General features: G+C 39.8%; 1 protein-coding gene and 1 non-coding gene across 2 annotated transcripts in view; one reads left to right on the forward strand and one right to left on the reverse strand.

The window, feature by feature from the left end:
- Positions 1-19389, forward strand: part of CDH18 (cadherin 18) — a 452445-nt gene that overhangs the window by 41352 nt on the left and 391704 nt on the right. The window lies entirely within an intron of this gene.
- Positions 11855-11992, reverse strand: LOC119949045. The gene has a single exon (XR_005457142.1). It is a non-coding gene; the product is annotated as a small nucleolar RNA SNORA7 (small nucleolar RNA).

The raw sequence follows: 19389 nt of genomic DNA on the forward strand, positions 1-19389 counted from the left end.
CAGACAGTCAATCAGCCCTTTAAATATGTCAGATCTGAAGGCAATTCCACATTCAGCTTCCAGAAGCTGCAAAGATTGCTAAAAAGAATTTCTTCTTCTTTTTGCAGCTTTACCTTTGAGATTCAAGTTGACAGATTAGAAGAAAAGTTATAGGGGTTTGTGATTTTTTTTTTCTTTACTTCAAAACTTTGAAATTACAGAGCGTTTACGTAAAAATGATCTTAATGGACAATTCGCAGAGGCAGTGCTTTTTAGTGAAATGGACAAGTGTTTGGAAGTGATTCATTTTCCCTTACGAATACTAGTTTGACTTCATCTCTCCCCAGGGGACCCCAATACTGAGGTTTTTCCCTAATGGTAGAAAGATCCCGAATCCTCAAGGCCAAACTGATATTAGAAACCAGAAACTTGTAAATCGTCTCCAAGTCTTACCTAGAAGCCTTTGGGTCGGCTGATATCTGCTTACCCGAGGCTAGCTATGGGGTGGGGTTAGGGTTAGGTTGGTTGGTACAGCCATCGCTGCCCAAATATATTTGTTTTATTATCGAGGTTTACATTTGATCGAGATCAATTATGGTAAGAAACCCACATCAATCACTTCCGAATTGGCTTTTAATTTTCGTCTGTCCAAACAGCTGCCTCTCATAGTGAAACAGCTGTGACTTTCCATGGCTTGGTATTCACTGGGCATTGTGGAGATTTCATTACTCATAATCTTCTAAATTGGTCAGAACTTGGGTTTTAGACTAGGTGTATAGAGCAGGTATCTGTGTGGCCTGATGGAAAGAACAAGTCATTTAATTTACCTGTGCCTCAGGTCCCTAATCTGCAAAATGGGTATTCACACCTGTTCTCCCTCCTACTTAGACTATGAACCCCATGTGGGACTTGATTATCTCATATCCACCCCAGTGTTTAGTACAGTGTTTGGCACATAGTAAGCACTTAAGTACCGCAGTTACTATTGTTAGATGAATTGAGTTCATGGTGATTCAACGAATTGTGACTACAAACCTACTGAAATGGGTGTTTTACATATTCTTTCAAACAGAACTATTCATTTATCTCCCATGCACTAAACGCCAGAGGTCAGTGCCTTTATTTTATATTCATAACAGCCAAATGGGTTAGGTACCTGATTGAACTGGGGCTAGTGATATACTAGCCTGTTAAGCCAGAATGTGTGATGTTTATCTCACCTTTTAATCAATCCATGATATTTATTGAATGCTTACTGTGTGCAGAGCAATGTATTAAGTACTCATTCTTCTTCCTATTTTTACTAGGGTTATTGTCAGAATTTCCAGTTTTTCATCACTGTAGTCATGCAGACACTTCATCAGTATAGTGATGGCAATCGTATGATGCTCTCTCCTTCTGTCCAAGGTTAAAGCAGCACAAAAACAGTATGGCCTAGTGGATAAAGCACAGGCCTAAGAATCAGAAGGCCTGGGTTCTGATCCTGGCTCTGCCACTTGTCTGTTGCTCTGTGACCTTGGGTAAGTTACTTCACTTCTCTGTGCCTCAGTTACTGCATCTGTAAAATAAGGTTTAAGACTGTGAGCCCAGTGCAGGACAAGGACTGTGTTCAACCTGTCAAACTTGTATTAACCCCAAGCTTACTACAGTGCCAGGTACATAGTAAACACTTAATATACTTAAAGGCCTCACATGTCAAGTGCCTGGCTCCTCCCCTCTCCATCCCCCCCATCTTACCTCCTTCCCTTCCCCACAGCACCTGCATATATGTATATATGTTTGTACATATTTATTACTCTATTTATTCTACTTGTACATATCTATTCTATTTATTTTATTTTGTTAGTATGTTTGGTTTTGTTCTCTGTCTCCCCCTTTTAGACTGTGAGCCCACTGTTGGGTAGGGACTGTCTCTATATGTTGCCAATTTGTACTTCCCAAGCGCTTAGTACAGTGCTCTGCACATAGTAAGTGCTCAATAAATACGATTGATGATGATGATGATGTGTATGTGACTAATATCCTCTTCCTTCTCTGTAGTGTCACTAGAAAAAAAAATTCAAGCAATTTTCTATCAGACTAGATTCCAATCTGGATGGCAACTTTTTTTAAAAAATAATTAACTTAACACAGAAAATTTACACACCTTAACCAAAACCAAAGGCAATGAGCGTTTACCCGAAGGGAAAGCCATAAGGGCTCAGATCTTTATGTTTGAAATCTAATGGGGAGGACTAAATTTTCAATTGATATTTGTCAGAAATTTTCTGAAAGAAAGTCATAAATGAAAGAAAAACATTGTTTTAAAGATGCTTATAGACTGGTAACTTTAAAATGGAGAAAGATGATGTTATCATTGAGAGAAGCTGACAAAGTATCCATTGAAAGTTGAATGAAACTTTATACTAGACTGATTTGTTATTTCCAGCCCAAACCACCGTGGAATACGCTTAGGAAAAATAGAATTACATCTCTTTACATCTCCATTTAAAGGCGGACATCATCTTTATTAATTCTGTTATACTCTCCCAAAGGGTTAGTTTAGTGCTCTGCACACAGGAGCTCAATAAATATTGTTTAATGATTGAAGAATGTTGATGTTACACTTCTCAAGTTTTTTTTAAAATACCGCATTGCATCCACGTCATGCTAATAATGATAATTAGTAATTGTGGTATTAAGCACTTATGTACCAAGCACTGGGGATGATGGAGCTCACCGTCTAAGTGGAAAGGAGAACATGGCTTGAATCTTCATTTGACAGATTAGGAAACTGAGGCACAGAGAAGTTAAGTGACTTGACCAAGGTCACACATCAGGCAAGTACTGGAGCCGGGATTAGAACCCAGGTCCTCTGACTCTCAGGCTCATCCACTAAGCTGCATATCTTCTTCGTGCTCTGAGAAATACCATTGCCATCACACACCTATTGTCAGTCAGTCAATTGTATTGAGTTCTTGCTGTGTGCAGAGCACTGTATTAAGCACTTGGGAGAGTACAATATAACATCACAATGCCCTGGCCACAACAAGCTTATAGTATAGAGGACGAGCTCACAGTCTAGAGGCCATACTACAAGTGGCATATATATATGTTTATATCCCACAGACTTATGTTCTTCATCCTCCACCATGATCCTTGGCCATGACCTAGGTCATAGCCCTATTAGGATGTGCTCACATTTGAAGTTTGATCGCTACCTGCTACCATCTACTGCCTTTAGTACTTCTGGACAACTCAAATCCTTGGGCAGTCATCCCACTGCACACTTCCACGGTCAATAGCGTGCTCTCTCACTCTTGCTCTCTCTCTTTCTCATCAGTGCTTTGTGAAGAATAGAAACTCAATACAAATTAATGCAGTTTACTAACACTTATTATGTGCAGAGCATTGTTCTAAGTGCTTGTGAGAGTAAAATACAACCAAGATGGTAGGAGCCTGCCCATGAGGAGCTGGCAGCCTAGAAAGCTAGACAGACATGAAGATAAATAAATTATGTACCTAAGTGCTGAGGGTGGGGTGAATATCAAGTCCCTAAAGGATACGGATCCAATACTATTACTATTGTATAATATTGACTCTCTGATTGCTAAATGAATGTACTTGATCAATAAATACGAGTGAGAAATTGAACCAGGGACTGAGTCTTTTGAGGATGTTTGCTTTTAGAGAAGCAGCGTGGCTTAGTGGAAAGAGCATGGGCTTTGGAGTCAAAGGTCATGGGTTCGAATTCTGAATCCACCACATGTCTGCTGTGTGACCTTGGCAAGTCACTTAACTTCTCCAAGCCTGTTACCTCATCTGTAAAATGGGGATTAAGACTGTGAACCCCATGTGGGACAACCTGATCACCTTGTATCCCCCCAACCCCCGGCACTTAGAACAGTGCTTTGCACGTAGTAAGTGCTTAACAAATGCCATCATTATTATTTTACCCATAACCTAATCTGAGCACAAATGGAAACATTTTCCAGTTCTTACAAATGGTCATTTCCTTTCTAATTCCACACAGCAGTGCCCTACCACATTCTGGCTGTGGATCCGAGTGGGAAGATAAAAATATCAAAAGCAGTAGGATATTTTTCGGGACTGAGTTTGCAGCTGAGGATGGGATCATTATTCAAAAAATACATTTGAATCTAAATGGTTCCTCTGAGTCCTCTGTCACTTGCATGGTTTCCATTTGATGGCATCTCCTGCTGTTTGGATCTCTAAGCTACAGATACATAAAATTAGGAAAACAAAACAAAAAGACTGGGTTCAAAATGGTATTTGTATTTTATGAAAGGAAGTCTGACTGGGGACTATATTAACACAGCTCCAGCCTTGATTTTGGTTCAGAGACAAAGAAAGGGAATGAAATCAAAGGAAAAACAGCTGGTGGCCAGAGGCAAGAGAGCAGCAGGTGGTACAGAGTGGGAACAGTAACAAGGAGAAAATGTAACTTTAACTGCACAGACAATGGTACACCAAATTTGGGCATGTAAAGAACTTGCAAATCTCACTGAAAAGGGAACCTGGAAGAGGAGTTGTATTCTAGCCATTGTCTTTTAGTCACATTGCTTGCTCCCAGTAAATCTCAAAGTTGGTTTATCTAGCCGGCTCAGGGAAACGGAGTGGCCAGTTTATGAAATGTTCTTGTCCTCTAAGAGCAGTTTGCTTGTCCTAGGAAATTACATGAGACAGACCAAAAGCTAGTAAGAAACCTCTAATTAGAAATAACAGAGGGAAGAAGCCAGCTTTCTGACAAACACAGTTATTCAGGGAACTAGCAAAGTGAGCTGGCTAGTGGAGGACAAAACAGCCCATATCTTTGTCCACAATGGGCCACACTCATTAATGGAGATGGTTTCATTTTAATGGAGAGGGAGGACTAAAGTGTAAGCTTCTGGTGGTATTTGTTAAATACGTACTGTGTGCCAGGCACAGTATTAAGGGCTGTGGTGGATTCAAGCAAATTGTGTCCCTGTCCCACAATCTCTATCCACATTTTACAGATGAGGTAGCTGAGGTACAGAAAGTGAAGTGACTTGCCCAAGGTCACACAGCAGCCTGGTGGAAGAGCTGGGATTGGAACCCATGACCTCAGACTCCCTGCCCCGTGCTCTATCCTACATGCTGCTGCTTCTGTAGGTAGGTAAAACTGTAGTTCTTTGTTTGGTACTTCCCAATTGCTTAGTACAGTTCATTGCACTCATTGGGCACTTGACAAACACTATTCTATATTGGAAGGCTAGCTTAATGAGCAGAGCTTAAGTACCAGTAAATTATAATAGTAGTATTTGTTAGGTGCTTACTGTACGCCAAGCGCAATACTAAGCATTGGGTAGACACAAGATAATAAAATCAAACTTGCTTCAAATCCTACCTGGGCCTTTCTTGATTATTCCCCTTATACACTTTCCCTCATTTCCTCATCAGTTGAAAATGATACAGTATTAACTATTTGGGGATTTTATTCAACTCAAAACAGGAAATTTGGGTAAGCCATCAATAGCACCTTTGGTTTTATATCTGTAGTCCACCAGTCAAGACAAAAGACAAGTGAAGGCACAGTGGTTGTGGTAAGGGAAAATACTAGAAAAGTTCTTCCACTTGCCTTGTGTGAGACCCTGGGCAAGACTAATGAGATACACTGTATCTCAGTTTCCTCATCTGTAAAATGGTGATTAAGTGCTTGATCCCCTCCTTCTTAGACTGTGAGGCCCAGGTTGCATAGGGACAGTGTCCAACCTGATTATCTTGGTAGCTGTACTGGCACTTAGTACAGTTTCTGGCACAAAGTATCCCTATAAAATAAAAATAAAAATGAAGCAGTAGTTCTTCTTCTCGTCCTCCTCCTCCTCTTTCCCCTCCTCCTCCTCTCTCCCCCTCTAATCTTTTAAATCTATAGAGTCATGAATGGTTTGTGTATAGCATTTCAATGTATCTCCATTTCTCAGTTTGATAGTTATTTCTTTTTAAATGTACATGCATCCCACCACCTTATGGGCATGACTGCTGGAAAACTCAGTTGGAAAATGTGATGCATTTCCTTCAGTGGAGGCACTGAGGAAAATCTCCGGAGGCACTGAGGAAATCTCCATGCCTTTAGTTGACGCACTGGTTCAGTTCAGTGCAGTGATAGGCAATCAATCAAAAAATGAAAGTGTACATTTGGTCTCTTGCGAAACAGAACATTTGGAAACCCATTAACTACTTCAGACAGAACATCACAATGCAGACATAATTGGGTGCCTTTCCCCACTGTTCCTGGCAATGCTGAAATGTTTTCATGCAGGATTTAGGGCCACTAATCTGACAAATACTGTAGTAGAAATTATAAAGGAAATGATTGGTTATAGAATGACCTGGCATTTTTCTTCACACCTTGAATCTCTTATGACACAACAGGAAGACAGAATCACATGAAATGTATTATATGGAAACTGTGGTGGTTCCAAGGGAAGAGAGCCAGGCACCCTGATCTCTCATATTTGCGGTCTAGAGAAAAGTCTCTGCTGTTGTGGAGGAATTGTAGACACCCGCTGAGGTAACTCTTACTCTTTTTTTGTTTTGTTTTGTTTTTTGTTAAGAAACTTTTACCCAGGAAACTAGTACTGACCCACCTCAGATTACAAGCTAAATAGAAGATTTTTGCCCTCATCTGTTTTTTCCCTAGGGGCACACTAATTCTTGCATACACTGTATCAGGTTATGGGTTACATAGTTTGTAATCTGAGAAGAATTATATATTTCTAGTAAATAATAATAATGGTATTATTCTTAGAGTGCTCTGTACACAATGTGTTAAATATGACTTATTATGCACTTTATATGCAAAAGCTCATCCATTAATTCAGTCATATTTATTGAGTGCTTACTGTGTGTGAAGCGCTTGACTAAGTGTTTGGGAGAGTACAATGCAACAACAAACAGACAACATTCCTTGCCCATAATGAACTCACAGTCTCAAAGGGGCAACAGTCACTAGTTAAAATAAATTGCAGATACATACAGATATGTGCATATGTGCTGTGGGGATGGAAGGGAAGGTAAATGAAGGAGCGAGTCAGGGTGATGCAGAAAGGAGAGGGAAAAGATGAGAGGAGGGCTTAGTCAGGGAAGCCTTCTTGGAGGAGATGTGCTTTCAGTAAGCACTGTTCTAAATTATGTGGTGGATATGAGTTTCAGTCCATGTTTTACATGGAGCTCACAGTCTAAGTAGAAGGGAGAACAGGTATTGGATCCCCATTACACAGATGAGGAAACTGAGGCACATAAGTGAAATGACTTGCTCAAGGTCACATAGCAGACACAGGACAGAGCTGGGATTAAACCCCAGGTCTTCTAAGGCGCAGGCTCATGCTCTTTCTACTAGGCTCTGCGACTTGCCACTTTATTACTATATAAGATTCTCTAACCATTAGCCATGCTGATCTGAAGCTTTTAGACTGTGAGCCCACTGTTGGGTAGGGACTGTCTCTATATGTTGCCAATTTGTACTTCCCAAGCACTTAGTACAGTGCTCTGCACATAGTAAGCGCTCAATAAATACGATTGATGATGATCTGAAGGCATCTTACCCAGCACTTAACACAGTGTTTGGTACATAGTTAATCATCCCAGTTGATTTGATACCCAAGTAGAGATGCCCTGGAGTTTCCTGAAAGAGAAAATGACAAGGAATCCTGTACCATATCATTTTGGAATCTTTTAAAAGTTTATAGATTCCTTGCATGATTAGAAAGGTTGATTTTTTTTCTGTCAGACCGATTCAGCCACATATTAAGAGGCATACTAGTAGACCTTTCAAGAAAAAAATTTAATGTCATTGAAAGTGCTTCTGCAGAAGCTGATACCTTCCAGATTTTTAGTAGATAGCAAAAAACACAATTAGAAAATTAAATTAAAAACAAGATTATAAAAAGGTGTTTAATAAGACCTTTGGGGGACCTATAACTTTTTATGTTACAAAAACAACCAATGTATTTTCAAATATTGTTTGAAGGCTAATCTTTCGGGAACAGTCTGCTCCTCATTTTATGGACCTATAAACGGCAATAATGACTGTATTTGAGCTTAAAATCTATTTATACACAAATGCCCAAGATGAGAATTACTTCATTGCTCAAGTCTGCCATTCCTTTGTAGGTTTCACTATCTGATCCCAAATAGTTTTTTCTTGCCCTTAGTAAGGCCATAGTCCACAACATATCTGAAACATGCTTAAATACTTACGACTTTTTTATGATATTCATTCATTCAATCATTTATTGAGTGCTTACCGTGTGCACTAAGCACTTGGAAAGTACGATTCAGCAATAGAGACAATCCCTGTCCAAACCAGGCTTATAGTCTGGAAGGAGGGAGACAAACAAATCAAATAAAATGGCATCAATGTAGAGAAATAGAATTATAGATGTGTATGCATCAACACAAGTAAACAGGCATTAATATAAATAAATAGAATTATAGATATGTACATATATATGTAAGTGCTGTGGGGCAGAGAGGTGGGGGTAGAGCAAAAGGAGGGAGGGAGTGATAGCATCTGATTAGCTGGGATTTTTCCCCAACTGTCCATGTATTCTAATTCTGGCATTGTACAAAGAGCTCCTGTGAAATTATTTTATTAATAATGTGGATTAAATCAAATCCCAAAGTTGAAAATAGTAGGTGTTTAAACAAAAATTATACATTACTTTGTTTCTACCAGTTGACCACTAGCCAACAGGCTGTGTTTTGTGTGTGTGTGGGGGGGGGACAACAAGGAGAAATATCCCAGGACAAATTAATGGCCAAATTGCATTTTCACATTGGTTCCAGGGGAGTTATTCGTGGTTTCATGAAATTAATTTTAACTCTTGCTAATCACGTGATAGAAATTCACAGTGATAAGAACATTGGCTCTTCATAAGATCCAGGAAATTCCTGGGCTACATACTACTCATTGAATTTGAATGCTGCTAGTTTGATTGGATATACATAGTAATGATGGTATTTGTTAAGTGCTTACTGTGTGCCAAGTACTGTTCTAAGCGCTGGGGGAGATACAAGGTAATTAGGTTGTCCCACCTGGGGCTCACAGTCTTAATCCCCATTTTACAGATGAGGGAACTGAGGCCCAGAGAAGTGAAGTGACTTCCCCAAGGTCACACAACTGACAAGTGGTAGACCAATGACCTCCTACTCCCAACCCCGGGCTCTTTCCCCTGAGCCACGCTGCTTCTCTATATACAGGTATATACATACCTGTCTACTGAGAGTGTATAATGGCCACCTTGTCAGGAATGTATATTCTTATACTTTATCATGTCTCTCTAACTTTGGAGTGTAAGACCTTTTTAAGTGCAACTTGATCTTTATGAAGAGGCCAAAGAGGGACCAACCAAAGATGTGGATCATATTAGATGATTTGAAATCCACCATCTCCATCCTAAAATGTTAACTGCACTCTGTTCCCTTACATACGTATCATATAGGAGAGACATTTTATAGAGAATATGTATGTGTTCCTTGGCTCCGTCTCCCTTCAAATGCAATATGGTTCACATTAAACTATATAGTGAAAGGCCTCCTTGTAATGTTATATGTTTAGTAATGAATATGACCATGTTCACACTTCAGAGGACCACTGAGAAGCTCCTGTTTCTCTTTGAAATTTCTGATCCTTCGAGTTGCAGATTGGCTTTCATTTGAGATTTGTTGGGAGTCAGGCACCATCCCTCCTGCCTTTTCCAACTCAGAGTGTGCTTGCATGGGATACAGTGACCATGTCTGTGTCTTGTAAAATCACAGTGTTCTTTGAGAAGCTTTTAAGCATAACCAATATATTTTAGTTTGCTTAATGTCAAACATGGGGCCTGTACTACAGCAGAAGTACTCTAAATGTCAACACAAATCAATTTTGCATATGTCAGCCCGACATTTAATGAAAACCTAGCTGTCTCATGGAGGATGCGCTCCTAATTTATAATAAATGTTAAAGCATTTCACATCATACACTCTCTAAAAGAGGAAATCTTAGCAGTTGAATTCCTCATTAGGTATTCATTTTTACATTTCAGAAAGTTTCAATCCTCCTTGTATTAATGGCATGGAATAATTATATTCACACTGCAGGTATTAGCAAATATTCAAAATGAAGCTACCTGAAATGACAGAAAAAATATGAATTAAGCCTTTTAAGGAGAAAAGTAGCTTCATTTCAATTTCACTCCTCTCCTGAGAGATAGTGCATCAGCCTCATGCAATCTTCCTTCTGTGTTTAAAAAGGGAAATTATAGTTTTACTACTTCTTCTTCAAACACCCAGACTTCTCAGTCAAAGCTTTGGTAAATGGAGTGTGAGATTAGTTTTCCCCATGTTTCATTCCTATCACATAACCTTAGGAAGCTGAAATATCTATAATTAATAATAATAATTGTGGTAATTAGACTGTAAGCTCCTTGTAGGGAGCGAACATGTCTGCCAACTCCATTACGTGGTAGTCTCCCAAGCTCTTAGTAATCTTAATAATCTGCACACAGTGGCCACTTAATAAATAGGATTGTCAAGCACTATACTAAACACTGGGTAAAAACAAGATTTTAGGATGGGAACAATCCCAGTCCCACATAAGACTCACAGCCCAAGGAGGAACAGAAGGTTTATTGAATCCCCATTTTAAAGATGAGAAAACTGGGCCACAGAAAAGTTCATTGACTTGCCCAGGGTCATACAGAAGGCAGTTGGTGGAGTGGCATTAGAACCCGGTTCTCCTGCCTCTCTCCAGGCCTTTGCTCATTCCACTAGTCTTCACTTCTTCTCTTAGAACTTTTGATGTAATTATAATAGCACTCATCACATTGAAAATGTTGGTCCTTTCCTGGGTCTTAGTTTGTGGTTGCCTTTTGTACAGTATTTGCCTTATCATAAGGACTTAATATACCATATTTAAATATAACATGTCTTTCTCCCCCTTTAGACTATCCATGCATTCATTCAGTTGTATTTATTGAGTGCTTATTATGTGCAAAGCAGTACTAAGCGCTTGGGAGAGCACAATATAACAAACAGACACATTCCTGCCCACAATGAGCTAAGCTCCTTCTGAGCAGGGGACATATCGACCAACTGTGTTGTATTCTCCCAAGTGCTTAGTTCCCTGCACAAATCAAGAGCTCAATATAGATGTAGAGATGTAGAGCTCAATATTCAATGTAGAGAAGCAGCGTGGCTCAGTGGATAAGAGCCCGGGCTTTGGAGTCAGAGGTCATGGGTTCAAATCCTGGCTCTGCCAATTGTCAGCTGTGTGACTTTGGGCAAGTCACTTCACTTCTCTGTGGCTCAGTTCCCTCATCTGTAAAATGGGGATTAAGACTGTGAGCCCCCCGTGGGGCATCCTGATCACCTTGTATTCCCCCAGCGCTTAGAACAGTGCTTTGCACATAGGAAGTGCTTAATAAATACTATTATTATTATTATTATTATTATTATTATTATTATTATAGATGAATGATTGTGTTACATCTATCCAGGTCTTCGATCTGTATCCAGAAGCATTTTGGGGTGTCAGTAATACATTGCTTGTTTCACTTGGGTCCTACACTTTAGATGCTTTCCAGTCTTGATTTGCCTGATGACAACATTGCAGGACAAAAATCCCATCCGTTATATTGTCGTTATCTTATGCTGTCAAATCGTGTCCGACCCATAGCGACGCTATGGACACATCTCTCCCGGAACACCCCACCTCCATCTGCAATCATTCTGGTAGTGCATCCGTAGAGTTTTCTTGGTTAAAAAAAAAAATACAGAAGCTGTTTACTATTACCTCCTTCCACGCAGTAAACCTGAGTCTGTGTCTTCAACTCTCTCCCATGCCGCTACTGCCCAGGACAGGTGAGTTTTGACTTGTAGGAGATTGCCTTCCATTCACTAGCCACTGCCCAAGCTAGGAATGGAATGGGTAAGTCTCTGCCTGACTCTCCCTCTTGTAGTAGAGACTGGTAGACTACTGGAAACTCTCCAGGTGCAGTCCTGAGAGGTTATCCGTTGTATACATTGGTAATGGAGAAACAGTGTGACTAAGTGGAAGGAGCACGGGCTTTGGAATAAGATCATGGGTTCAAATCCCGACTCCACCAACTATCAGCTATGTGACTTTGGGCAAGTCACTTAATTTCTCTGTGCCTGTTGCCTCATCTGTAAAATGGGGATTAAAACTGTGAGCCCCCCTTGGGACAACCTGATCACCTTGTAACCTCCTCAGCGCTTAGAACAGTGCTCAACAAATATCATCATTATTAATAACTGTAGACACTGTCCCTTCTTGTACTGTGGTTTCTTTACACTTGCTATGGAACTCCTTAGGGATACTTATTAGCACTCAGACAAAATGAATTTTGAAGGGGTTTTTTTTGTTGTTGCCATTGTTCAACCTTGTATGAGATATTTACAATCAATAAAGGATACTTAAGTTGGATTTTAGAAAGCTTGGAACCACAGGATTATAACCCAAGCTGTGCCACAATTGTAATTGAGAATTTTACGATGCATTGTCAACTAAATCTGCAAAACAAATAATTTCCCCATACCTTTTTTTCTTACAAAATCTAGATTGCATGTAATTATTTCCTATTATGTGATTCTATGGATATAATATCCACTCAAGCAAATATTACTCCTTTCATCATAAAATTCCTACCTAAACCAAAGACACTAACCATCAGATGCATGTTGACTTTGAATAGACGGTATCGTTTCATTCCCCGTGAAGAGTGGCTTGTTTTTCTTTTTACAGTTTCCTGCAAGAAAATTAAAGTTTGATTCCATTAGTGTTTTGAGATTCAAAACAATGTGTGTGCAAATGTGCTAAAGTGCTTTGGAGGGGCAGCAGCATAATAACTGGATTTTGATGCCACCTGCTCCACAACTGTGTGTAGGATCCTGGCGAGGAACAAGTGCTTGTGCAATGCTAACGGAGGACATTTTTCCTTTATTGCTTCCTCTGCTGTCTCTAATGAAACCTAAAGAGACATCATTATCGCATGAAAAATGTTCGCAGATGGGTTATGTGGGTAGCTTTTCTTGTCCTGGTGCCATTGGCAATGCAGCCCTGAAATGAACTGTGGTGGGGGAGTGGCTTCACTCCATTTGTTCATTAATCATCTGATCCTTTGTTTTCTAAATTACCTACAAAACTGCCATGTATCTTCAGTTCTAACTCTCCAAGTAAAAATAAACCCCTACGTACTTATTTCTACCCGTTCTCAGTTTTGTATATGATTCAGCAGTGTGGCTCAGTGGAAGGAGCATGGGCTCGGGAGTCAGAGGTTATGGGTTCAAATCTCCGCTCTGCCAATTGTCAGCTGTGTGACTTTGGGCAAGTCATTTAACTTCTCTGTGAGCCCCCCGTGGGACAACCTGATCACCTTGTATCCTCCCCAGCGCTTAGAACAGTGATTTGCACATAGTAAGTGCTTAACAAATGCTATTATTATTATTAATATCCAGTTGGACACTCAATTATAATTATACAGGTCAATCAGTGGTAATTATTGAGTGCTTACTGACCAATCAGTCAATCATTGGTATGTACTGAACACTTTGTGCACTGTATTAAGCGATTGGTAAAATACAACAGAGTCTGTAGACGTGTTTGCTGCCTACAAAAAGCTTAAGTCTACAGGAAGATACAGACCTTACAATTTCCCCTGTTCATAATTTATGGAAGAGCAAAAATATACTTCCATAAGAGCTGTGGGACTTGGGTGACTATCAAGTCAAGTGCAGTCAAAACATCAGTTTTGTTTTGTACTTCATTCTACCCAGTGGGTTCTCGGTAACTGCTCATTCTGGTACTCTGCTGCTACGTAAAAGAAAGGGTAGGCGTGTTCAAATGATTCATTTTTTTAAGGCAATTTCCATTGATCTCCATTATAAACGATTTATACTTCCCAAGCGCTTCGTGATGATGATGATGATGATGATGGCATTTGTTAAGCGCTTACTATGTGCAAAGCACTGTTGTAAGCACTGGGGAGATACAAGGTGATCAGGTTGTCCAATGTGGGGCACACAGTCTCAATTCCCATTTTGCAGATGAGGTAACTGAGGCTCAAAGTTTAAGTGACTTGCCCAAGGTCATACAGCAGACATGGCGGAGCCAGGATTAGAACCCATTACCACTGACTCCCAAGCCCGTGCTCTTTCCACTGAGCCATGCTGCTTCTGCACATAAGTGCTCAATAATTTGCATCTTCTTTCTTCTTGCTCTTCATTGATTTTTTTAAAATTCTCTTTCTCCTCTCAATGTTTTAAAAAAGTAAAAAGTTTCCGTTCCACAAGGCAAATCACCCTGATGGAGTTTATCCAGGATTCCACATTCTTTGGATCTCATCATGTGGAATAGAGCATTCACTTCAGCACTAGAGTTGAATCCTCATGTTTTTGCTAAATTGTGTAGTTCACAAACTGTATTATCATTTGGATAATTGAAGCTTAATTGATTCCTAACACTGTACTTAAACTATTAATGTATATCGATCATTCCTAGGTTTCAAATAACAACTTTCTTAACTACCCACTAAGAGAGTTTCTCATTTTTATGCAGTATAATAATCTAGTTGGTTCTCCAAACCTAGAATGCGGCCGGAAATTCTACTTTTATTGACAACATTCCCATCTCTACTATTGAGTTCAAAAGCCCAACTATCTCCTTTCTCTGCAAAGAAATGCTGTAAAGAGTTTTACAGCTGCTTTCACAAGTCCTTTTTTCAAATGCATCTTGTTTTCCCCAGACTGAGAAAAAAACTCCAAACATCCTTAAAAAGACCTATCTGACCATGTCCTGGCCACCATGGTGTGTCAGCATCTCAAAAATCCTCAATAGTGCAGATTTTTGGTAAATGTTTGATTTTTTTCAAAACTTCTCCACAGTAATTCTGCCCTTGAAAATTCACTCCAGGTGCTCTAAAACATTTCCATATGAAGCACTGTAAATATCATCCCTTTATCTCCTTCCACTGGAAAATCCATGAACTACCACAACCTTTACATACTCTTTTCATTTAATAACCCACCAAACATTCATGTACTTTATCTGAATTATTGTATAAATGCAGATTTTTCTTTGAATTCACATGTATATCTTCAATTATTCATTTTCCTTTTCACCATGCAAGAGTTAAACAACTTAAATTTAAATTCTCCTCACCCTATTTGTCAATAATTGTGTCCATCTACCCCATTAGATTGTACGTCCTTGAGGACAGGGAATGTTACTTTTACTGTACTCTTACAAGTTCGTAGTACAATGCTTCACATTCAGTAGATTTTTCAGTAAATTCAGTCAAAGGCTTCGAGCATCAGCTGTGTGAGAACACTGTATTAGGTTGTTAGAAAATATAGTAAATGGAAAGATGAAGCAGGTTTGAAAGCAGCATGGTGTAATGACTAGAGAACAGGCCCGGGAGTCAGAAGGATCTGAGGTGATTTTTTATTTATTTATTTTTTTTTTCTGAATGGAATTAAAGTGCTTTCTTACTCTATGTCAAATACCGTTTAAACACTGGGGTAGATACAAGTCAGTTAGGTTGGACACAAACCCTGCTCCCCATGGGGCTCACAGTCTAAGTAGGAAGGAGAACAGGTATCCCCATTTTACAGTTGAGGAAATTGAGGCACAAAGAAGTGAAGTGACTTGTCCAAAGTCACTCAGCAAGTACCTGGCAGAGTTGAGATTAGGACACAGGTCCTTCTTACCCCCAGACCCATACTCCCTCCACAAGGCCACACTGCTTCCCTAATCCTTGCTCTGCCACTTGCTTGCTATGTGACCTTGAGCAAGTCACTTCACTTCTCTGTCCCTCAGTTGTCTTGTCTGTATGATGAGGATTAATCCTGTGAGCCCCAAGTGGGACATGGATTTTGTCCAGTTGTCCTGTCTGATAAACGTTCATCTATCCCAGCACTTAGTGCAGTGTCTGGCACATAGTAAGCACTTAACAAATACCATTTAAAAAAAAAATAAGATGGGTCACCCCCCCTGAGGAATTTAAAATCTAATGAAGAAGATGGAGGGCACAGATTAAATACATTCAGTGGGACCTGCATGGAAAAAAGAACCATAACTGGTAATTGTATAAAAATTCATAATTAAATATTTGGAATACATTAATTGACAAGCTAAGGAGCTAATGGTAGCTATTGGGTGACATGACAATGGATGGATTGGTTGGGAAACCCCCTCCACCCTTCCCCGGGAAAAAGATCAGGAAGAAGTGGTCTGGTGTTTTGAACGGCAGGAGGTTTCCGGAGAAAGGGGTGTGGATGATGAGCTGGCATGGAAGAGTTAGAAGCAAGATGGGCTCATTTGGATGGAGAGTGAATTAGGTGTAGTGGGTGAAGAGAGCAGAGAAATCAAAAGGAAATAGTTGGTGTAAGACATGTAAGCCAGTGGTCAGAAGCATGATGTTGCATTCTGAATTAAATTTTAGGAAGATGATCTGAACTTATCCTACAGCGTGAATGTGCTTATCTTCATACTCTGTCCCTCCCCATAGCTGTAACTCATGGGAATGCCTGTCTTCTCCAATCAATCAATCAATCGTATTTATTGAGCGCTTACTGTGTGCAGAGCACTGTACTAAGCACTTGGGAAGTACAAGTTGGCAACATATAGAGACAGTCCCTACCCAACAGTGGGCTCACAGTCTAAAAGGATCATGTCTAAAAATTACACTGTAATCTCCCAAACACTTGGCACACTGCATACAGTAAGCAAACACGAATTGGAAGCAACATGGCCTAATGGATAGAATACAGGCCTGGGAATCAGAAGGACGTGGTTTCTATTCCCAGCTCCGCCACTTGTCTGCTGAGTGACCATCGGCAAGTCATTTCTCTGTGCCTGTTTCCTCATCTGTCAAATGGAGATTACGACTGTGAGCCCCATGTGAGACATGGACTAGATCTAAATTGATTAGTGTGTATCTATTCCATTGCTTAGAACTGTGTCTTTCATTAACTGGTTTATTCGACGAGTGCAGGATAAGTTGAGGAGGGAAGAGATTGGAGGCAGGAAGATTGAGAGTAATGAGGTCAGTTTAGTGATCCAGACAGGAGGTAGTGAGGGTTTGAACAATATCTGTGACTTCAAATGTGAAGAAGTAGGGTTCGATCTGGAAAATATAAGAATAATTGTGGTATTTTTAAGTGCTTAATATGTAGTAACTGCTTTGCTAAGCCTGGGGTGGGTACAAGGTAATTATGTTAAACATAGTTCTTGCCATAATCCATCAGACTCACACTCCTAGAGAAGAAAGAACATGAGTAAGGGAAGTAGAAGGTAGAGGTATATTAATTGATGACCCCAAAGTGGTAAACTTCTGGCAATGGGAAAAGATATGGGGTTGTACACCGCAATAGAGGGTGCATGGCAGGATCTCAAAGATGTCATAGATGTTCCTAAAGTCTGGGCACAGATTTCAGTGTGTCATGTCAGGACTTGTGGGCTTGAAGAGGTCTGATTTAACCACAAAGAATTTGAGGGGACAACTATGCATGAGAATTATCATTATTACTGGGATTAATATTAGTATTTTGAGGCAGGTTTTCCAGAACGGAATTCCAAGAATAAGCTTTATGTTTTGAAGAATGGTGTGGGGCTGGAGATGGAAAGACACAGAAGGTCTGAGTATGACGAGGGTTAATATGTTGCAGTATAATTACTTAAGCAATTTTTCAGGCAGGTGTATGGGATCCTGATAATTTTCTGTGTCCTGCTATATGACAATGTCAATGAGAATATTGGCTCAGCTGAATTGTCCATCATCAGGTATTCTGCATTGCTAAAGAACCCTGTCAATCATTCATCAAGACTAGAATTTCAGTCTCCTCTTGCATAATGCCAATTTTCACAGGACAACATTATAAGAATTTTGCCACAGGCAATTAAGACCTTAAAAAACAAAATCATCTTTAGTTCTTGGGCCAATGGATGTCAGTATAATTGTGAAAAAGAAAATGGAGTGAAAACATTTTAAAATACAGTAACTTGATTTTGAATATGTCTAGCAGAAACCTGACAGTGAGCAAATTTGATAAATTCTGCATTTATCCTGTAGCTTTCTATATTAATATACTGAGAAGATCTCATTGATTCATGACTAGATTCTCTTTGAATATACAAAAGCAATAATGAATACGGAGCCAAAAGGTTTGCTGCGGTGTACTCAGCCTCACAAATAATTTTTTGACTTTGATTTAACTTACAGACTAAATGGGCCACTTACATGTAATTATTAAGTTATTACTAGTGGTAAATCATTCTCTTTTTCATTTCCTTAAAATCCTAGGGGATTAAGTATAAAAAACGCTAAATGAGGGCTTTTAGCTCCATTGACATTAAAACCCATCAATGTCAAGTAATGGAAACAATAAGGTTCCTCTAATGCTAACCTTCTCACTGTACCTCGATCTCCTCTATCTGGCAGCCGACACTTCCTCTCTCTGGCCTGGAACACCCTTGCTCTTCATATCAGGCTGATAATTGCTCTCCCCCACTTCAAGCCATATTGAAGGCACATCTCCTCCAAGAAGCAGCATGGCTCAGTGCAAAGAGCGCGTGCTTTGGCGTCAGAGGTCATGGGTTCAAATCCTGGCTCCGCCAACTGTCAGCTGTGTGACTTTGGGCAAGTCACTTAACTTCTCTGTGCCTGTTACCTCATCTGTAAAATGGGGATTAAAACTGCGAGCCCCCCGTGGGACAACCTGATCACCTTGTAACCTCCCCAGTGCTTAGAACAGTGCTTTGCACATAGTAAGTGCTTAACAAATACCATCATTATTATTATTATTATTGTTAAGAAGCCCTCCTTTCCCACTCCCTTCTGCACTGCTCTTTACTCCTTCATTCATCCTACCTCCCTTTCCTACAGCACATATGTAAATATCTCTCTATATCTGTAATTTATTTATTCATTTACAGTCTTCCCCTGCAGACTGAGCTTGTCGTGGGCAGGAAATGTGTCTGCTGTTTATATTGTACTTTCCCAAGTGCTTTGCTTTTTTAGTACAGGGCTTTGCACACAGTAAGTGCTCATTAATATGATTGAATGAATAAGGTCTTGACTAATGGTATCTAGTTTGGTTCAGATTTTTACTTGAGCCACTTAAGGATACGTTAAAAAATATTTAAATGGGCTTAGTATATAAGCACAAATCAATGTCGATTAACTGGGATTTCCATTTTTAGGGTCCTTGGGAGACTATGTGCAGAACACTGTACTAAGCACTTGGGAGAGGATGCTACAACAGAGTTGGTAGACACATTACCTGCCCACAACAACTTTACAGTCCAGAGGGGAAGACAGATATTATATAGACAAAGAGAAGCAGCTTGGCTCAATGGAAAGATCACAGGCTTGGAAGTTAGAGGTCATG

The sequence above is a fragment of the Tachyglossus aculeatus genome, chromosome X3, assembly GCF_015852505.1.
Source record: "Tachyglossus aculeatus isolate mTacAcu1 chromosome X3, mTacAcu1.pri, whole genome shotgun sequence".
NCBI classification, from domain to species: domain Eukaryota; kingdom Metazoa; phylum Chordata; class Mammalia; order Monotremata; family Tachyglossidae; genus Tachyglossus; species Tachyglossus aculeatus.